A 15,484-nucleotide genomic window follows, 5' to 3' on the forward strand; every position below is an offset into this window, starting at 1 on the left:
AGTATAGCTCCAGGAGCTTTAAGTGCTGGTCAGTTCTACTTCTTAGGCTGTCTTGACCACAAAGATATTTATTATTTTTTTAAGAAGCATACACATTTTTAAATGTACTTTTTGGGAAAATATGTGATTAAAAATAAAAGTAAAACAAATAAAAAAATAAAAGTAGATCTAAGTAACTTGTGTGAATCCACTCAACTAGTAAGTGGCAAGATCAGGGATTTGAATGTTGGTCTCTATGATTTTAACACCCAGAATCTTTCTACCCACTCCTTATGTGCCTGGATTTGAGCCAGTATTACTTTATTGTCATCTTTTCACTTAATCACTTCTCTATTTATACTGAGACACCACAAAACAGATTTGTACAGCCTCCATTTCCATCTAAATCAGTGGAGCCTGTCAAGTTAATTGGTTGTGACACTCGGCTTCCAGAATGTGTAATTATCAGCTGCATTGCGTGGGAAGCTCAGATGACAGTTAATAGTACATGTAGACAGAAATCTGTGTGTTGCTGCAACTGAAGAACAAGCCAAGAATGTAACATTAATCAAAATGCCAATGTTGTGCACCAGAAAACAGTTCTATGTGGAAAGGCAAACCAGAAAGATCTATAAACATTCCTATTTATAATTCACAATTAGTCTCCGTGCATCTTATTCTTTTAACCTCAGATATGCAAGACCAGTGTATCCTGCTCAGCACAGATGGAAAAATATCCTGACCCTAGCTCCATGATGAAACCAAGCTCCACTCAACCCTTGCAGCAGCTGATGGGTGAGTGTGGCTGATTTGTCAGCCAAGTAGACTCAAATAGGAGCAACCAGAGTTCTGGAAATAGCATCAAGCAGCTGATAACATGCCAGGAGCTCTTGTACCACATACACTGGAAGGAGTTTTATAGCTAGACAACCAGAGTTTGTGTTCTGGCTTTGCCACTTGAAAGTTAAGTGATCTTGAGGAAATGACTTCACCTGAGTCTATATTCTCATTGGTAAAAATTGTAAATAGTTCATAGCTTTCAAACCTGGTGCCTCATTAGAATCTCCTGGAGAGATTTTTTAAAAAGAGCACTACAATGACCTCACTTGCCCTTAATTAAATTGGGGTTGGGGAGAAGAGGAGAATCCCTGGGCCTTCTCAGTTTTGTAGAAGCTTAATACAATTTTATAAAGTGGTTTAGAACTTCTGCCTTATAGACGGTTGTGTGATTCCTACCCCAGAAGAAGGACTTTCAAAAAGCATTTGTTTTGATTCTCTTCTTTATGTTGGGAAAGTCATATGTAGAGTGATGACCCAGCCAATATCCAATGGCCAGTTAAGCAGTGGAATCAGCTTTAGACCAAAGCTTGTCTAACCTCTAGCATTATATTCATTAGAGGAACATTGAGTCTTCAAACTAAAAATACCAAAGACTGTTTGGAACAAATAATGTATCTTCTCACAAAGTGGTTTGGATGGTATATGTTACCTTATTTAAAAATGCTTTTAAAAATGTATTTCAGGCAAACAAAATGAAACACACAAACCAAATGTGTGTGTGTGTGTGCATGCACATGCACGTATGTGAAGTTCTAGCAGTGAGAAATAGAACTGGGAAGTTTTGAAGTCAAATGATAGATAGCAGTCAGCTTGGGCTGCCCTAGCAAAATACCATAGAGTGGGTGCCTTAAACAACAGATATTTATTTATCACAGTTCTGGAGGCTGGAAATCTATAATCAAGGTGCCAGTGAGATAGTTTCACTCTGAGGCCTCTTCTCCTGGCTGGCAGGCTGCCACCATCTTGCTCTTTGCTCACATGACCTTCTCTTTGTGTGAATATATATAGAGATAGAGATAGAGATAGATAGAGATAGAGATAGAGATAGAGATAGAGATAGAGCTGTGTGTTGTCTCTTCTTTTAAAGGCACGAATCCTGTCATGCAGGTTCCATCTTCATGACCTCATCTAACCCTAAGTTAGTTGCCCAGCCCTACCTGCAAAGACCATCACATCAGGAGTTAGGGCTTCAATATATGGATTTTGGGAGGACACAAACATTCAGTCCATAACAAGCAGTATATGAATCTCCTTACTGGAGTGGTTTGCTAGAACAAAAATCTATCATCCTGTCCATGGAATGTTGAAAAAATCCTCCATCAGTGATTCTCAATCCTGGATATAAATTAGAATAACCTGGGAACTTTTAAATAGTACCACTTATCAGCACCTCTTCTCCCAACAACTGAATCAGAATCTTTGGGAAGAGGTGGAGATGGGGGCTGCAGCCAAAGTTGAGGACTACTGATCTCCGTGAAGTTGGGCCCTGGGACAGAGGAAGGGAGTCAGGTCACCTAATGACAAGGAGGTGAGGCTCATAATTGTCATAAATGTCTCAATAGAAAGTGAGAACAGTCTCTGAAATCCTCTAATGAAAGATAAGTTGAATTATTTTTGAGTTCTTACAAAGTTTCTTTTGTTATTGGGCACTCTCTCATTTATTGTGTTTTGTGCCATGCCAATTTTACCTCTGTCAATATTATGTAATTTGTGTGGCTTGGGATTGCTTTAGATGTAGATATATATGGTTTATATAGACATAAGTGGTTATATTCCATCTGACACCTAAACTCTCACACTAGCAGGACATGGACTGATCTACAGACTTCTGGGAACTTGCACAAGTTACGTCCCTTCCTGGGCAGTTTTTTTTTTTTTTTCATCTTGTAAAATCAAGGCATTGGACAAGCTTAGAAAATTGATAAAATTGTAAAAGCCCCAAAGTGCAGTGACTCTAAGTCTACCCTTTTACCCCTTCCACACACATGCCTTGGGCAAACTGTTTATATCATTTCATTTTGTCTTCATGTCCATTGTTCTCTTTGGTAGGTTGAATTTTGCTGAAAAAATATTTGCTTCCCCTCCTTGGGGACAATTATACGTTCTTACCATACTGAACTCAGGAGTGATTTTAGCCAATGAAGTGTAGACACAGGTGACTCCAGTCATTCCTGATCAGAAACGTTTCAGAGCCAGTTTGTGTTTTTGCCACATCTTTTTTCCCTTGCCAGGAAATCATCATTAATCTTGGTAGGAAAGATGATGTGTAACTTATTGTCCGAACCAGGAATATTTGAAAGTGAGAGGGTGAAAAGATAGGCTATTAATAATTTATCTGGGACAAGAGGCATGAGTAGAACTGTGTTGGATAAACTGGAATGTGTAGTTCAGATAGAGGCTGCTTTGTCAGTTTGGCTCCTGGGGAGAAGATGACATGGAGCAGAAGCAGAGCCAACCCATAAGGGACACACACGAGAGGGAAATCACCCTTTGGAAGCAACCTAGATTTAGGGGAACATTGTTAGTATTATACAACTTAGCCAACTGATACTGAAGTTTAACCAATACAGCTGACAGATGTAGAAAACACATGGAGAAGTAACCTTCTTTTGGCAGAAGTCACTGAGGCATTTGAGGAATTGCTGAAAACTGAAGATATGCCTAGAGGTGTCTGGAGTTGCTGGTAGCCTCTTCCAGTTTAAAATCAGGAAAGCCGTTTTATCCAAGGAGGCCTTAGTTATGGCCGGGACAGGCCAAGTCTCAAGAGTGGCTGCCTCACCCATAATATCTTTTCAAGGGGTTTCTTTTGTGAATATCAATGTTGATTCATTTAACCATTCTACTCTGGCCAAAGCTGATAGAACCAGAGTGGAGACTCAAGTGTGAACAATCCACAGGCTGGCCAGCAACCCACTTAGTGGTATTATGTAAATGCTCTAATGATCAGAGAGGATGTCAACACTGGAGCAGCGTTCAGATCCTCCCTTTAGAAAATATCTGACTAAGGGGCTTAAGGAGACAGCATCATGAGTTTTCAGAAGTTGAAAGTCACACAGAAAAAGGGGCAAAAAATATAATTCAATCATGCTAACAGTGGACAATAGGGTATAGGTTAAAGAACTTGGGCTGCCAAAGATACAAGCAGTTTACTTGACTATTAGAGGTGTTGCTAAGTGAAATTGTGTTCCCAGTTAACATCCTGGGGAGGCCATAATGGTAGTTTTTCCAGGGATCCTACTAAACTTGACTTTCACAGTCCCTTCCTCTCCCTAATGCTGATAGCACAGGTACCATCCTCATCAGCCTTCCTTTACTTATTATTTCAATGTCACCCCTCCCCCATTCCAAAATATAAACTAGAGAATTCCTGGTTTTGAAACCAAACAATGTTCTAACTCAGGCCAGAAAGGACAACCAAGGCTAATTACAAATATCAATAATTGGGTATAGAAAACCACACGTGTAAAGTTAAAATTCCTGTCTATTTTGCATGTGGAACTTCTCAGCAAGATCTTGGTACCATTTGACTGCTCCTAAATAAAACTGCTTTGCATTGAAATGGACTTTTAATTTGTCCTGTTTTGTTTTTTTGTTTTGTTTTGGGGGGGTTAACTTGACTCTTCTTGTAAGAAAAAGCATCTCCTCTTACTTACTTCATGTGGTTTGTCTCACAGAGGGTGAGACATCCAGAGAGTGTCCTTTCTATTTTGCTTCTGAGCCAATATTCATTTTTCATGTGTCCCTAAAACTGTTTCTTAGAAATGCTATGGCTCTCTCTTCCTGGCCTGAGGAAAGGGCTTTGTGTATGACAGATCTTTATTAGCATGTGAATTAACTCTGACCAAAGCAGAGAAAGTCGGTCATTGTTAGCTTGTTGTTCTTTTTTTTTTTTTTAATAATAAATTTATTTTTTATTGGTGTTCAATTTGCCAACACACAGAATAACACCCAGTGCTCATCCTGTCAAGTGCCCCCTCAGTGCCCGTCACCCATTCACCCCCACCCCCCCACCCTTCTCCCCTTCCACCACCCCTAGTTCGTTTCCCAGAGTTAGGAGTCTTTATGTTCTGTCTCCCTTTCTGATATTTCCTACCCATTTCTTCTCCCTTCCTTCTATTCCCTTTCACTATTATTTATATTCCCCAAATGAATGAGAACATATAAATTTTGTCCTTCTCCGATTGACTTATTTCACTCAGCATAATACCCTCCAGTTCCATCCACGTTGAAGCAAATGGTGGGTATTTGTCATTTCTAATGGCTCTGTGTCCATCGAAAGATGAATGGATAAAGAAGATGTGGTTTATGTATACAATGGAATATTCCTCAGCCAGCTTGTTGTTCTTGATCAAGCTTTTTAGTGTCTTAAAATTGGAAAGGTTGTCAGACATCGAGTCTTAAGAGTTCTGGGGGTATAATTATACCTTTATAGCCCTGTGGCTAGGGAATGGCAAACATGGAATAACATCCCAGGTGTATGGATTCTTAATCAGACACTCTTTCTATATAAATCAGGTTCTCATTCTCCTGTGCAGCTTTTACATTTGTATGTTCTAAGTTATCTCTTCAAGCTGGATGTTTTGGCTTGACTTTGTAAAAAACTTCATTTGTGCTGCATAGCCACTCATTAGCTGTGTGGACCTAGACAAGATGCTTAACATTTCTGGATCAGTTTCTTTAACCTGTAAAATGGGGATACTGACAGTATTCATTTCAAATGTTTGTTGTAAGTATTAAATAAAATAGTACACCTTAAGTTGTTAACACATTGCTAATTGTGTAGTAAGTAATCCACTCATATTTGCTACTATTATGTTGACTATTTTAGGAACTCTTGGCCTCTTGCCTCTCATTTCTGCACATCATGATTCCTATAAACCATTGCTCAGAGAAAGCTGAATTGCCACAATAAAATAGATGTATTTTTTTACAGTGCTTTTGTGGGTATGGAAATGTTCTGTGTAGATGGACAAATTCCAATCATATTTATAAGTTTGTTCTAAAGTCACAGAGTTGGTTGTATGGAACTCATGAGCCTCAATTAGAGGGATCAAGAAGGATGTGGGTTTCTTAGTATACTTTTTATGGGTGTATGACCAACATTTGGTAAACTAAACAGATCTCAAGCTACAACTCCATAAGTGAACACGCTTGTGTAATACTAGTGTTGCTCCAGATAAAATAGAGAAAATAGCACCAAACTATATCTGCTCATGCTTCTCCCAGTCAACCCCTTATGCCACCAGAAGTAATCACTGTACTAGCTTCTGTTACCTTTCATTAGTTTTTCTCCTTCATTAAATTTTACATAAAAGGGATCTTATAATATGTATTTGTGCTCAATGTTATGTTTTTGAAATTCATTCATGCCATGTGTATAGCAGGAATGTGTTCTGTTTTATTGTTTGATATTCTATTAGACCATACTACCAAAATTTTATTTTCCACTATTCATGGACTGTTATGTTGTTTCTTGTTTTTGGCTATCACAATAATGCTGCTTTGACTATTCATATATATATATATATATATATATATATATATATATATGCCATTTGCACTTCAGTGAACACAGTGCATTTCTTTTGGGAAAATACTTAGAAAGAATCACTGGGTCATAAGTTATGACCGGGTTTAATAGATAGCATCAAATAGTTTCTAAAGTAGTTGTACCAATTTTCACTCCCAAGATTTGAAAGTTTCAGTTTTGGGCATACTAACACTGATCGGTTCAGCTGCTATTTTAAAATTTTTGCCAGTTTTGTGGCTATGTACAATGCTTTCACTTTGGTTGGAATCAGCAGCTCTTTAAAGTCTTGTAATGTTAAGCATCTTTCCATGTGCCTATTGCCATTTAGATTTCCTCTTTTGTGAAATATCTACTGAAGTCTTTTACCTATTTTTAAAAGTTGGGTTGTCCTTTCTTATTAGTGTAAAAAAAGATTTTTTTTTTAGAAATTCTGAATATAAGTTCTCAGTCAGATTTCTATGTTGTAGATATATCCGCCAGCATTCTCCCTCTCTTCATGATACTTTTGGATGAACAGAAATAGTTAATTTTACTACATTCGATTTATCAATATTTCCCTATGTTGGTGTTTATTTGTCCTGTTGCCTGTTGCACATGCTGGGCAGTAGACATGTGCGAGGCAGCTCTGGCTGCTGATGGGTGATAGGAGGAAGAGGGAGATGAGGAGAGTCACTGGACTGAAGGGAGTGAGAATTTATTTGTGAGGCTGTCACAAAGGCTAGACAGGTCATGACTTGGGGTCAAGGAGTTGACACCAGAACAGGAAAACAGTGAAAAGAGTGTCGAGGTCTGACATGGGCAAGGATATGATTACTCCTTTATTTCACAGAAGAGAGACATTTTCTAAGACTTTAACCTCAAGACAAGACCCTGGATAGAGTCCAAGGTTATGGTTTGATTTTTCTTTTTCTTTTTATACTGTGTCCAATCTATGGCAAGGTGGCACAGTGCTGATTCAAAGCTTCTGAAGTCTGAGAGGTTGCAGATGGTGTAAAATGCAACCCAAATTGCTTTCAGGATCCAATGAGTTAGTTGGGGCTGTTTTTATGCATTGAATGCTTAGGAAGTGCCTCTTCATTACCTTGTATATAATTACATTAACTTGAGTAACAGCATGGGAATGATTTGGACTTGGGATACAGTAAAACCCAAACAAAGGTGTTTACTTGTTGTTTTTTTGGTGTTCTTTTGTTTTATTTTAAAGCATTGACTGTGGTTTTTATTTTGTTTTTAAAAAAGAATCTCACATTCATTTAATTAGTATTATATAACTTATTTAATTGCACTGACGTTATCTAGGTGCTTTTACATAGGTTATCTCATTTAATCTCCACAATAATGGAGATTATCATTATCATTATCATTATCATTATCATTATCATTATTTTACAGCTGTGGAAACAGGCTAAGAGAGATGAACTAGTTTGTCCTAGAACCCCTTGATTAGTAAAAGACAGAATTCAGATCGAAGTTTTATTTTTATTATGAACGTTTCTGCCACCATTTTGAATTTTAGGATTAAGAATTATTCACAGTTAGAGTGCCTGGGTGGCTCAGTTGGTTGTGTCCAACTCTTGATTTCAGCTCAGCTCATGATCTCAGGGTTGTGAGATCGAGTCTTGCATTGGATTTTCTCTCCCTCTCTTTCCTCTGCCCCTCATCCTTGCTCTCTCTTTCTCTAAAAAAATTTCACAATAATAAGCCTCTTTTAATGCACCCCATTTTGAGGGTGTACATAGGAATGGTGACCTCAAAGTTGAGTCCTCCACTAAAATTCTTGATTGCTGACTTATGAGAACCTAACTATTATTCAGGCTCTCTACCTCATTTTCCTTAATTGTTAAATGGGATAGATAATGCCTACCACAAAAAGTTGTTCTGCATTTGTTTATTCTTTCATTCCATCCTTTATGTGCATAAATGAGTGAATAATGCCCTTTTGAAGCATTGTCACTAAGTTGCAATTTACTCAAACTTCCTCCTTAATGTGATGCCTAGTAACTGCCTTGTGGTTTAACAGGTGTAATACCCCCTTTCCCTCTCCCATTCTCCACTCCCAAGCTAACTCAGGGAGTTAGTCGTAGTCAGGTCATACTGACTTCAACATACTTTTGCATATTTTAAGCTCCTGGTATTCATAGCCTTTTGTCTATTGCTCCCTCTCCACACATACCCCCAGCATCCCTTGTTCTAGTAAAAGAAATCTCAAGTTTTACTTAAAGAATGAGTTCTCTTCCACTCTATATCATTTGGGCAGGGATGACCCCATCCTTGGACTCCAGCCATAGGTATACATGTCTCTATCCTGATGAATCAGAATGCTGGCTGCATGATCTTGGCCAGAGTGATTGATTCAGGGATGTGCAAGTGACAAAGCGGGGCCAATCAGAGGGAATTCAAGAATTTATCAGCTAAAATGATTAGAAAAAAGGCCCTATTACCCACCAAGCTTGCTAAGTGAATGGATCTAAGTTTGAAGTTGCTGGAAACTGCTTTTGCTGGCTCGACTGGGAATCTATCTGAGAATGCAGCCAAATGCAGAGAAATGCTGAAGCAGGAGCTGGAGAGACCAGCAATGCCTTGATGACATTTTTTGGAGGCACTAGGCCTAGTGGTTCCTAAGTTGGCCACATCCCTTGAACATATCAATTACAGGAGGCAATCATTATTTCAGCCAGTTTGAGAAAAATTGCTGTTACTTGAAACTGAATGAGTCCTGATGGGACTCCAAACTGGTGGGCTGGTGTTCCTGAACTCTGAAATGCCCCATTTCCTCTCATTTTGAGGCCTTTGTTCTCTTCACCATAACCTTTGGAACTCAAGGCCGGCTGCTGTCACTATACCATGCCCTTGGGTACGGTAGCTACTGGCTCTATCGGTAAAAAAAAAAATGCTCTACTTGAATGATGACCAGCAAAGCATATATTTATTATGCAGGTCCCTGACTGAAGTTGGTGATAGGTACAGTTATAAAATTAGACCAAAAAATCTAAATTTTTTTAGATTAAAAAATCAAATGAACAAGACTCACCTGAAGTCTAACCTAATTTAGTTAATTCTGAATCCTCATTCAATTGCCTGCTTAAGGCTCAGATCCTTTAAAATAAAAGCAGTCAACTGTTGGGCATCCTCTACAATCTGTTGTGCAATCTGTCCTCTGACGATACTTTTTACCTTCAATTTTTAACTGGATATTTAAAATGCAGTTAAAGTCTCAGTTCATCTGTTCATTTATTCAGCATCCACTTCATGCCTACCATGGTATGCTGGGGACAGAATGGTGACAAGACATAGTGCCCATCCATATGGGGCTCATGCTGTGGTTATAAGCTCTTAGGGTCATTTTCTCATGCAGCAGCTATATCTCTCTGTGTGTATATGTGTTTGCAATGGCCAAAATTTATGTTGAGACAGAGATTGGCAGGGCATTCACTTAAATAATCTTAAATAATCGTAGTCATCTTAAAGCTCCAGAACTATGCCCAGTGAAAGGCCTGTTGAATAGATACTGAGAAACTTCTTGCTCTTGCTGTGGCTTTGGCACCAGAATCTCTGTCTCTTCCTTTCACAGAGGGAGTATTGCCTAGTCCTTAAGAGCACAGGCTCCCCTAACAGGCTGGATTCAGCTTTCAAATCCACTATTGACTAGAGTTGTATCCTTAGGTATATTACTTAACCTCTATAATCTCAGTTTCTGCATAAGGAAAATGGGATAACATGCCTAATATTTTGAGTGGTTTCAGGGATGAAGTGAGGTCATACATCTAAGTACTTAGCACTGCATCTTGTAAGTAGTCAATCCTTAATAAATGGCAGCTGTTGCATTATTCCTAAATTATTCTTACTTGGTTGAAAAGACCAAAGGTAAGAAGTCAGTTTACTTGTCCTTCAAGAACCAGCTTCAATGCTCTCTCATTTTAAGGGAATTAGTTGTATCATTATTCAACAGTCCTTCTGCTCTTGTGCTTATTATAGTGGATTTAATGATTTTCTGTAAGCTTTTCTATTTTCTTTGCAAAATGGGTTCATGTCTTTGTTATCACTTTATCACCATTCCATACGTGGAATCGTGTTTGATTTACAGTGACCATTCATTAATTTTAAATTCAGTGGACAGATACTTTAGGGATTTACTTTGAAAGAATTCCAGACTCTGTTGTACATGGACTGTAATGAGGCAAAGGCAGAAGCAGGGGACTGGTTGTTAGGTTATCACATTGATCCAGGAAAAGTGATAGTGGCACAAACTGGTAGTGGAGGTAGTAAAAACTGGTCATATTCTGGATATACTTTAGAACTACAGCTATACATTTGAAAGGAGAAGAATGAGAGTAACAAGAAATAAAAATAAGAGACATAGGAAATGAAAGGAAAAACGTTCCTGTTCTATGATTCCCAAGTCAAGAAATGCATTTGTTTGATAGTAAATTGATTTGGCCGGTAGATGGCTCCATTTTCCTAAAGAAACTCTTACTGTGTGTGTGTTCTAGAAATTCTCAGTGCTGCTATACGTTTGGTTTTCCCAGACTGACACGAAGGCTTCACTGTAAATTAATAAGCAGTTTTGACTTTCTTTGTTCAGATAGAATTATATACATTGGCTCGCATTTCTAACCTAACTTCTTCATTTTTGAGCCACTATTTAAGAACCACTAAGAAACTTGAGAAGCTAGGGAAACCTTGTGTAGGGTGGTTACTTTCACGGATTTCAAAATGCTTTCAGTTACTCATTCATTCATTTATTGAATGATTGCTGTGTTCCAGGCATAGTGTTAGAGGCAGTAAAAAATATTACTATGGATAAACTATCTTTTATATCCTCTCTCTATAATGATTTTAAATAAGAGCACCACGATGTTTTTTGGTAATATTTATTAAACATTCACCATTTGCAGAATGCAGTGCCTTAGCACATTGTATATGTCCTCTCATTGAAATCTTCAAGATAACCCTATGTGGTAAATGTCCACATTTCAGAGATGAGAAAACTGAGGAACAGACAAGTTAAGGAACTAGTTGAAGTTCAACTTAGGATTTTTATTGTGTACACTGGTCCTTCTCAGTCACCCGACTCTGAGCATCCTTTGAGGTCATGCAGACCTGCAAATTCTGAGTAGTGGAGGCATCGCCTCTGATCACTCCTCACAGAAGCCTGACTCCCTTCATCTGCCCTTCCGTATTCCTTTTGCAGTCACTGAGGTTCTACTTCTTTTGTAGAAAAAAAAAACAATTCTAGATTATATTAGTTATCTTCCTTCTCTGAGCTCCTCTGAACTCCTACTCATATTCACAGGAAAGCCTGCTTATTTGTACTGAATGTGTCTAATAAACAGTGGAGAATGAGACTAATCATTGAAACCTCCAAGTGGCAGATGGGTTTCTGTATAATTTGGAGAAACACCCTCTTAGCAGACAAAAGGGAGGACTGCTGATTATTCATCACTACACATTCTCCCTTCTTTAGGAATAGAATCCCCCATTCTAGCAGGATCTATGGCTATACATGTAGGGACTACATTTCCCAGCTGCCCTTGTGGTCTGGTGTGGCCATGTAAATCAGTCCTGCCCAGTTGGATGGAAAGAGAAAGTACATGTGCTGTTTCTGTGTTTTATCCTAAAGATGAATGCATCTGCGCTGTTTTGCCCCTTTCCTGCTTTCCCAAGTTAGCATCTGGTCTTGAGGGGTAGGGCACATATATTGTAAGCTGGAAAGCTGGTGATCCATATGTGTTTTAATAAGGCATTTATTAAAACTCCTTTGTAATACCTTGTAGGGCAGGTCATATGCCAGTAGAAGTTTCTATCTAGCCAAATTTGTTTGAAAAAAAGTTATAGTGTTAACGTGTTCTGCCTTCTCCTTGCCAAATTTAGCAAAATTCTCTGAGTTATCAGTCGAGTTGTTAGGGGTAGTGCTAATGAAGCCATTTTTACTTAAGCCATTATCACCTCCTTCCTATCATATGTTATTCAGAAATCAGGAGACAGCCTAGTGGCAAAGATCAGTGAAACGGCATCGTCTATCCCTTTAAACCCAGTATTTCTAATTATCTCAAGGTAGATACAATGAAATTGAGGGAAAGAGGGATGGGAAGGAAAATTTTGGCTGTGGTTACTTGTAAGGAACTAACTGGAAATAAATAGGTCAAATGTCTACAAAGCTCAGGAGGACATACCACTACTGAAGAAACCAGAAGCCTGGCCTGCAGGATCCTGTGTGACTCTTTGATGCCTAGGCTTCCAAATACCCACAGTCTGTGGGTGGGATTGAGACTAGTATAGAAATAAAGGCTCTTAGTATGCAAGCCATTTAAAAATTACACATGTAGCTAACAAAATAGTAAATAATATTTTTTCTGTCTTTTACTTTAAAAACATATCTTCGTGATGACCTGGATATCCAAGTTAAAATTTAGAATCCTGAAATTTGTTTGGAGTTTTGCTGCAACAGGCCATGGGTAGCCAGCCTGCGACCCATTGCACATCTGCCTTTCCTTCTTAGTCTTATTTCTAACCTGCACCAAAGGGCCTTGTCACATGTGTAGATATTCTACTCCTACATCCAAGATCCAACACAACCCTGGTCTCTGCCACCACCGCCAAACAGCTTAATTGCTTAGCAACTTACCATTAATGATGCTAGTGTGGCACACATTTCTGGGTAACATATCTCAGGGCAACCTATTATACTTGAGTTCTTCCTCTTTCTATCTCCTCCATTCTATTTCTTCTTTCTTGTTATCACTACAGGTATTATTAGCAAAAACAATGCATTTTTTTCTCTGAGGAGCTGTATACATTTATCATATGATGCTACAACAATTTGTTTACATCCTCTGAAATCTGTGTTTCTTGAAGACCAGGCTTATGGGTACACTCTTGTCAGAATTTTGCAGCATCAATCATCTTGTCTTAACACAAAATAAGTTTTTAACAAATATTAGTTGAGAATATGTGAATGAATGAATGTGTCCTCAGATTGCTAGGATCTATGCAATAAATTGGAAATGTACCAAGACTTCTAAGTTTTCTCATCTAAGAGAGACCATACTAAAATTTGGAAAACTGGATTAGAGTAGAAGGTTCAGAAATGCGTCATCTGTGCAAAGAAAGACCTAAAAAATGGTCAGTCCTGTTTATATTTCAAATTACCCAGAAATATTTGGTTTTGCTTCAGTTCTAGGAAGGGCTCAGGTTTGGAGTGAGGTCACATTTTTATCAGCAACAGTTCACTTAATATTGCTTATACAAGCTTTCTAAAGCAATGACTAGAACATATGTTTAGACTTTCCTGAGTGTTTGGGCTAAAAAAAATCATCTATATATTAATGCAATGATTCTCAGTAGTTATTCAAGAGGCTCCTAAGTTAAGAAGATCATGTTGTGTGGTTTAGTAACACAGAAACCTTTCCATGCCCCCTGGTCATTTTATCTTTGTTCTCTTAGAAAAACTAAAAACTCAGAATAGTATAAAATATATTCTTTATTTTCACATTTCCAACATTACTTTCTTTATGCACATATACTGAAACCATCTGTCTAAATTGTGGCAAAATCTGCCAGTTCCAGATTGGCCTCATTAGTCATTTGAACACACATAAACAGAGGGATTATGGAAACATAAATAGATCTTGGATAGATCACCCTGGTCTGGGAAGGGTTTTCTCATCAGCAGCATCATTGCCAGACATGAAAAGGGGCAGGTTTACATCTTTAAAACACTTGGGAGGAGTTTTTGCTTCAGAAAGTGGATAAAAATTTCCCAGTGACCCATTTGATCCTTTATTATATGACGGAGTCGCCTCAGCTGTGAACCAAAGGTAAAACTAGCATCTGAAAGAGTTAGCAACATCCTTCAGAGTAAAATTCTACAAATTTCATTCCGAAAGAGTGTATCTAAAATGTGAGATGAGGGACACCTTGGTGGTTCAGTAGGTTAAGTGTCCAACACTTGATTTCAGATTAGGTCATAATCTTAGGGTCATGAGATAGATTCCCACATTGGGCTCTGTATTGAGTGCAGACTCTGCTTGAGATTTTCTCTCTCCCTCTCCCTATGCCCCTCCTCTTGCTCTCTGTCTCTCTTTCAAATAAATAAATAAAATCTTTAAAAGGTGAGGTGAGAGATAAGGATATTACAAAAGGAGAAAAAAAAGAATAATTTTGGACACTATTCTGAAGATAGTGTCTTCCCAAGTGAGTCATGAGCTCACTTCCCAGATGTTTGCATATGGTCCTAGCTGCTGCCTCTTCCATATGAATAGCAGTAATTTAATTTTGAGAGTGAATCCTCTACCATACAAGTGCAATCTCTGCCATAGTAGGAAGTCTGTTCATCTGTATTTGCCTTGGAACCAACAGAGTCCAAGATATCATCAGGGAAGATGATCTAAAAAGTAGACCATGCTAATATGGTCTAAAATGAGGAGGAAACTTTCCCAATGCCCAACACAAACAGCAACAACAAAAAACTCTTGTATCACTGGACTTTTGCCATGCCCTACATTCCATTCTTTGAGAGTCATTCTTTCAGTTCTCAAAATTTTGTTAGTTAGGGTAGGTTAAATTGTACTATGTTTAAATCTCAGTAATTTAATGTAATAAGAAATTTATTTCTTGTTTCTGTCAAAGTTCAATGAAAATCAGATAGTTTTTCTTCAAAAAAAAAAAAAAAATCCTGAGAGGATCATCCATGCTCCTTCCATTTTGTGATGTTGCCATCTTTAGAACATGCTATTTCTGGAGCAGAGGAGACAGACCATAGGTATATTGCTGTAGCTGGAAGTGCTGTGATGCAAGCACTCGGATTCAACCTACCTACAGGGATGCTGGGAAGTATGGCACTCTTCCATATCCAGAAAGTAGAAGTAGGCTTGGTGAGCATCTAACTGATTTCTTCCACAAGGATAGTTGGGTTTATGGTAGACTAAAAACATTGCAATAATATTTTCCATCTCTTTCCATTAAGAGATGAAAGCTATAACCCCACATTTTCAGCCCATGCTAGCTAGCCCTGATGTCTTGCTTTTACCAATAGAATGTGGCTGAAGAGGGCCTTGCTAGTTCTATAGCCTAGTTTTCTAGAGGCCTTGTAGCTTCTGTCTTTGTCCTCTTAAAAATGCTATTTTGGGACTTCCA

At 38.3% G+C, this 15,484-nt stretch overlaps 1 long non-coding RNA gene across 6 annotated transcripts in view; it reads left to right on the forward strand.

The window, feature by feature from the left end:
- Positions 1-15,484, forward strand: part of LOC140603775 (uncharacterized) — a 167,309-nt gene that overhangs the window by 44,298 nt on the left and 107,527 nt on the right. For all 6 annotated transcript variants that reach the window (XR_012006760.1, XR_012006763.1, XR_012006766.1 and 3 more), the window contains exon 2: positions 672-774. This is a non-coding gene — a long non-coding RNA (uncharacterized lncRNA). The remainder of the gene's footprint in view (positions 1-671; positions 775-15,484) is intronic.

The sequence above is a fragment of the Canis lupus genome, chromosome 14 (assembly GCF_048164855.1).
Source record: "Canis lupus baileyi chromosome 14, mCanLup2.hap1, whole genome shotgun sequence".
Taxonomy (NCBI): Eukaryota; Metazoa; Chordata; class Mammalia; order Carnivora; family Canidae; genus Canis; species Canis lupus.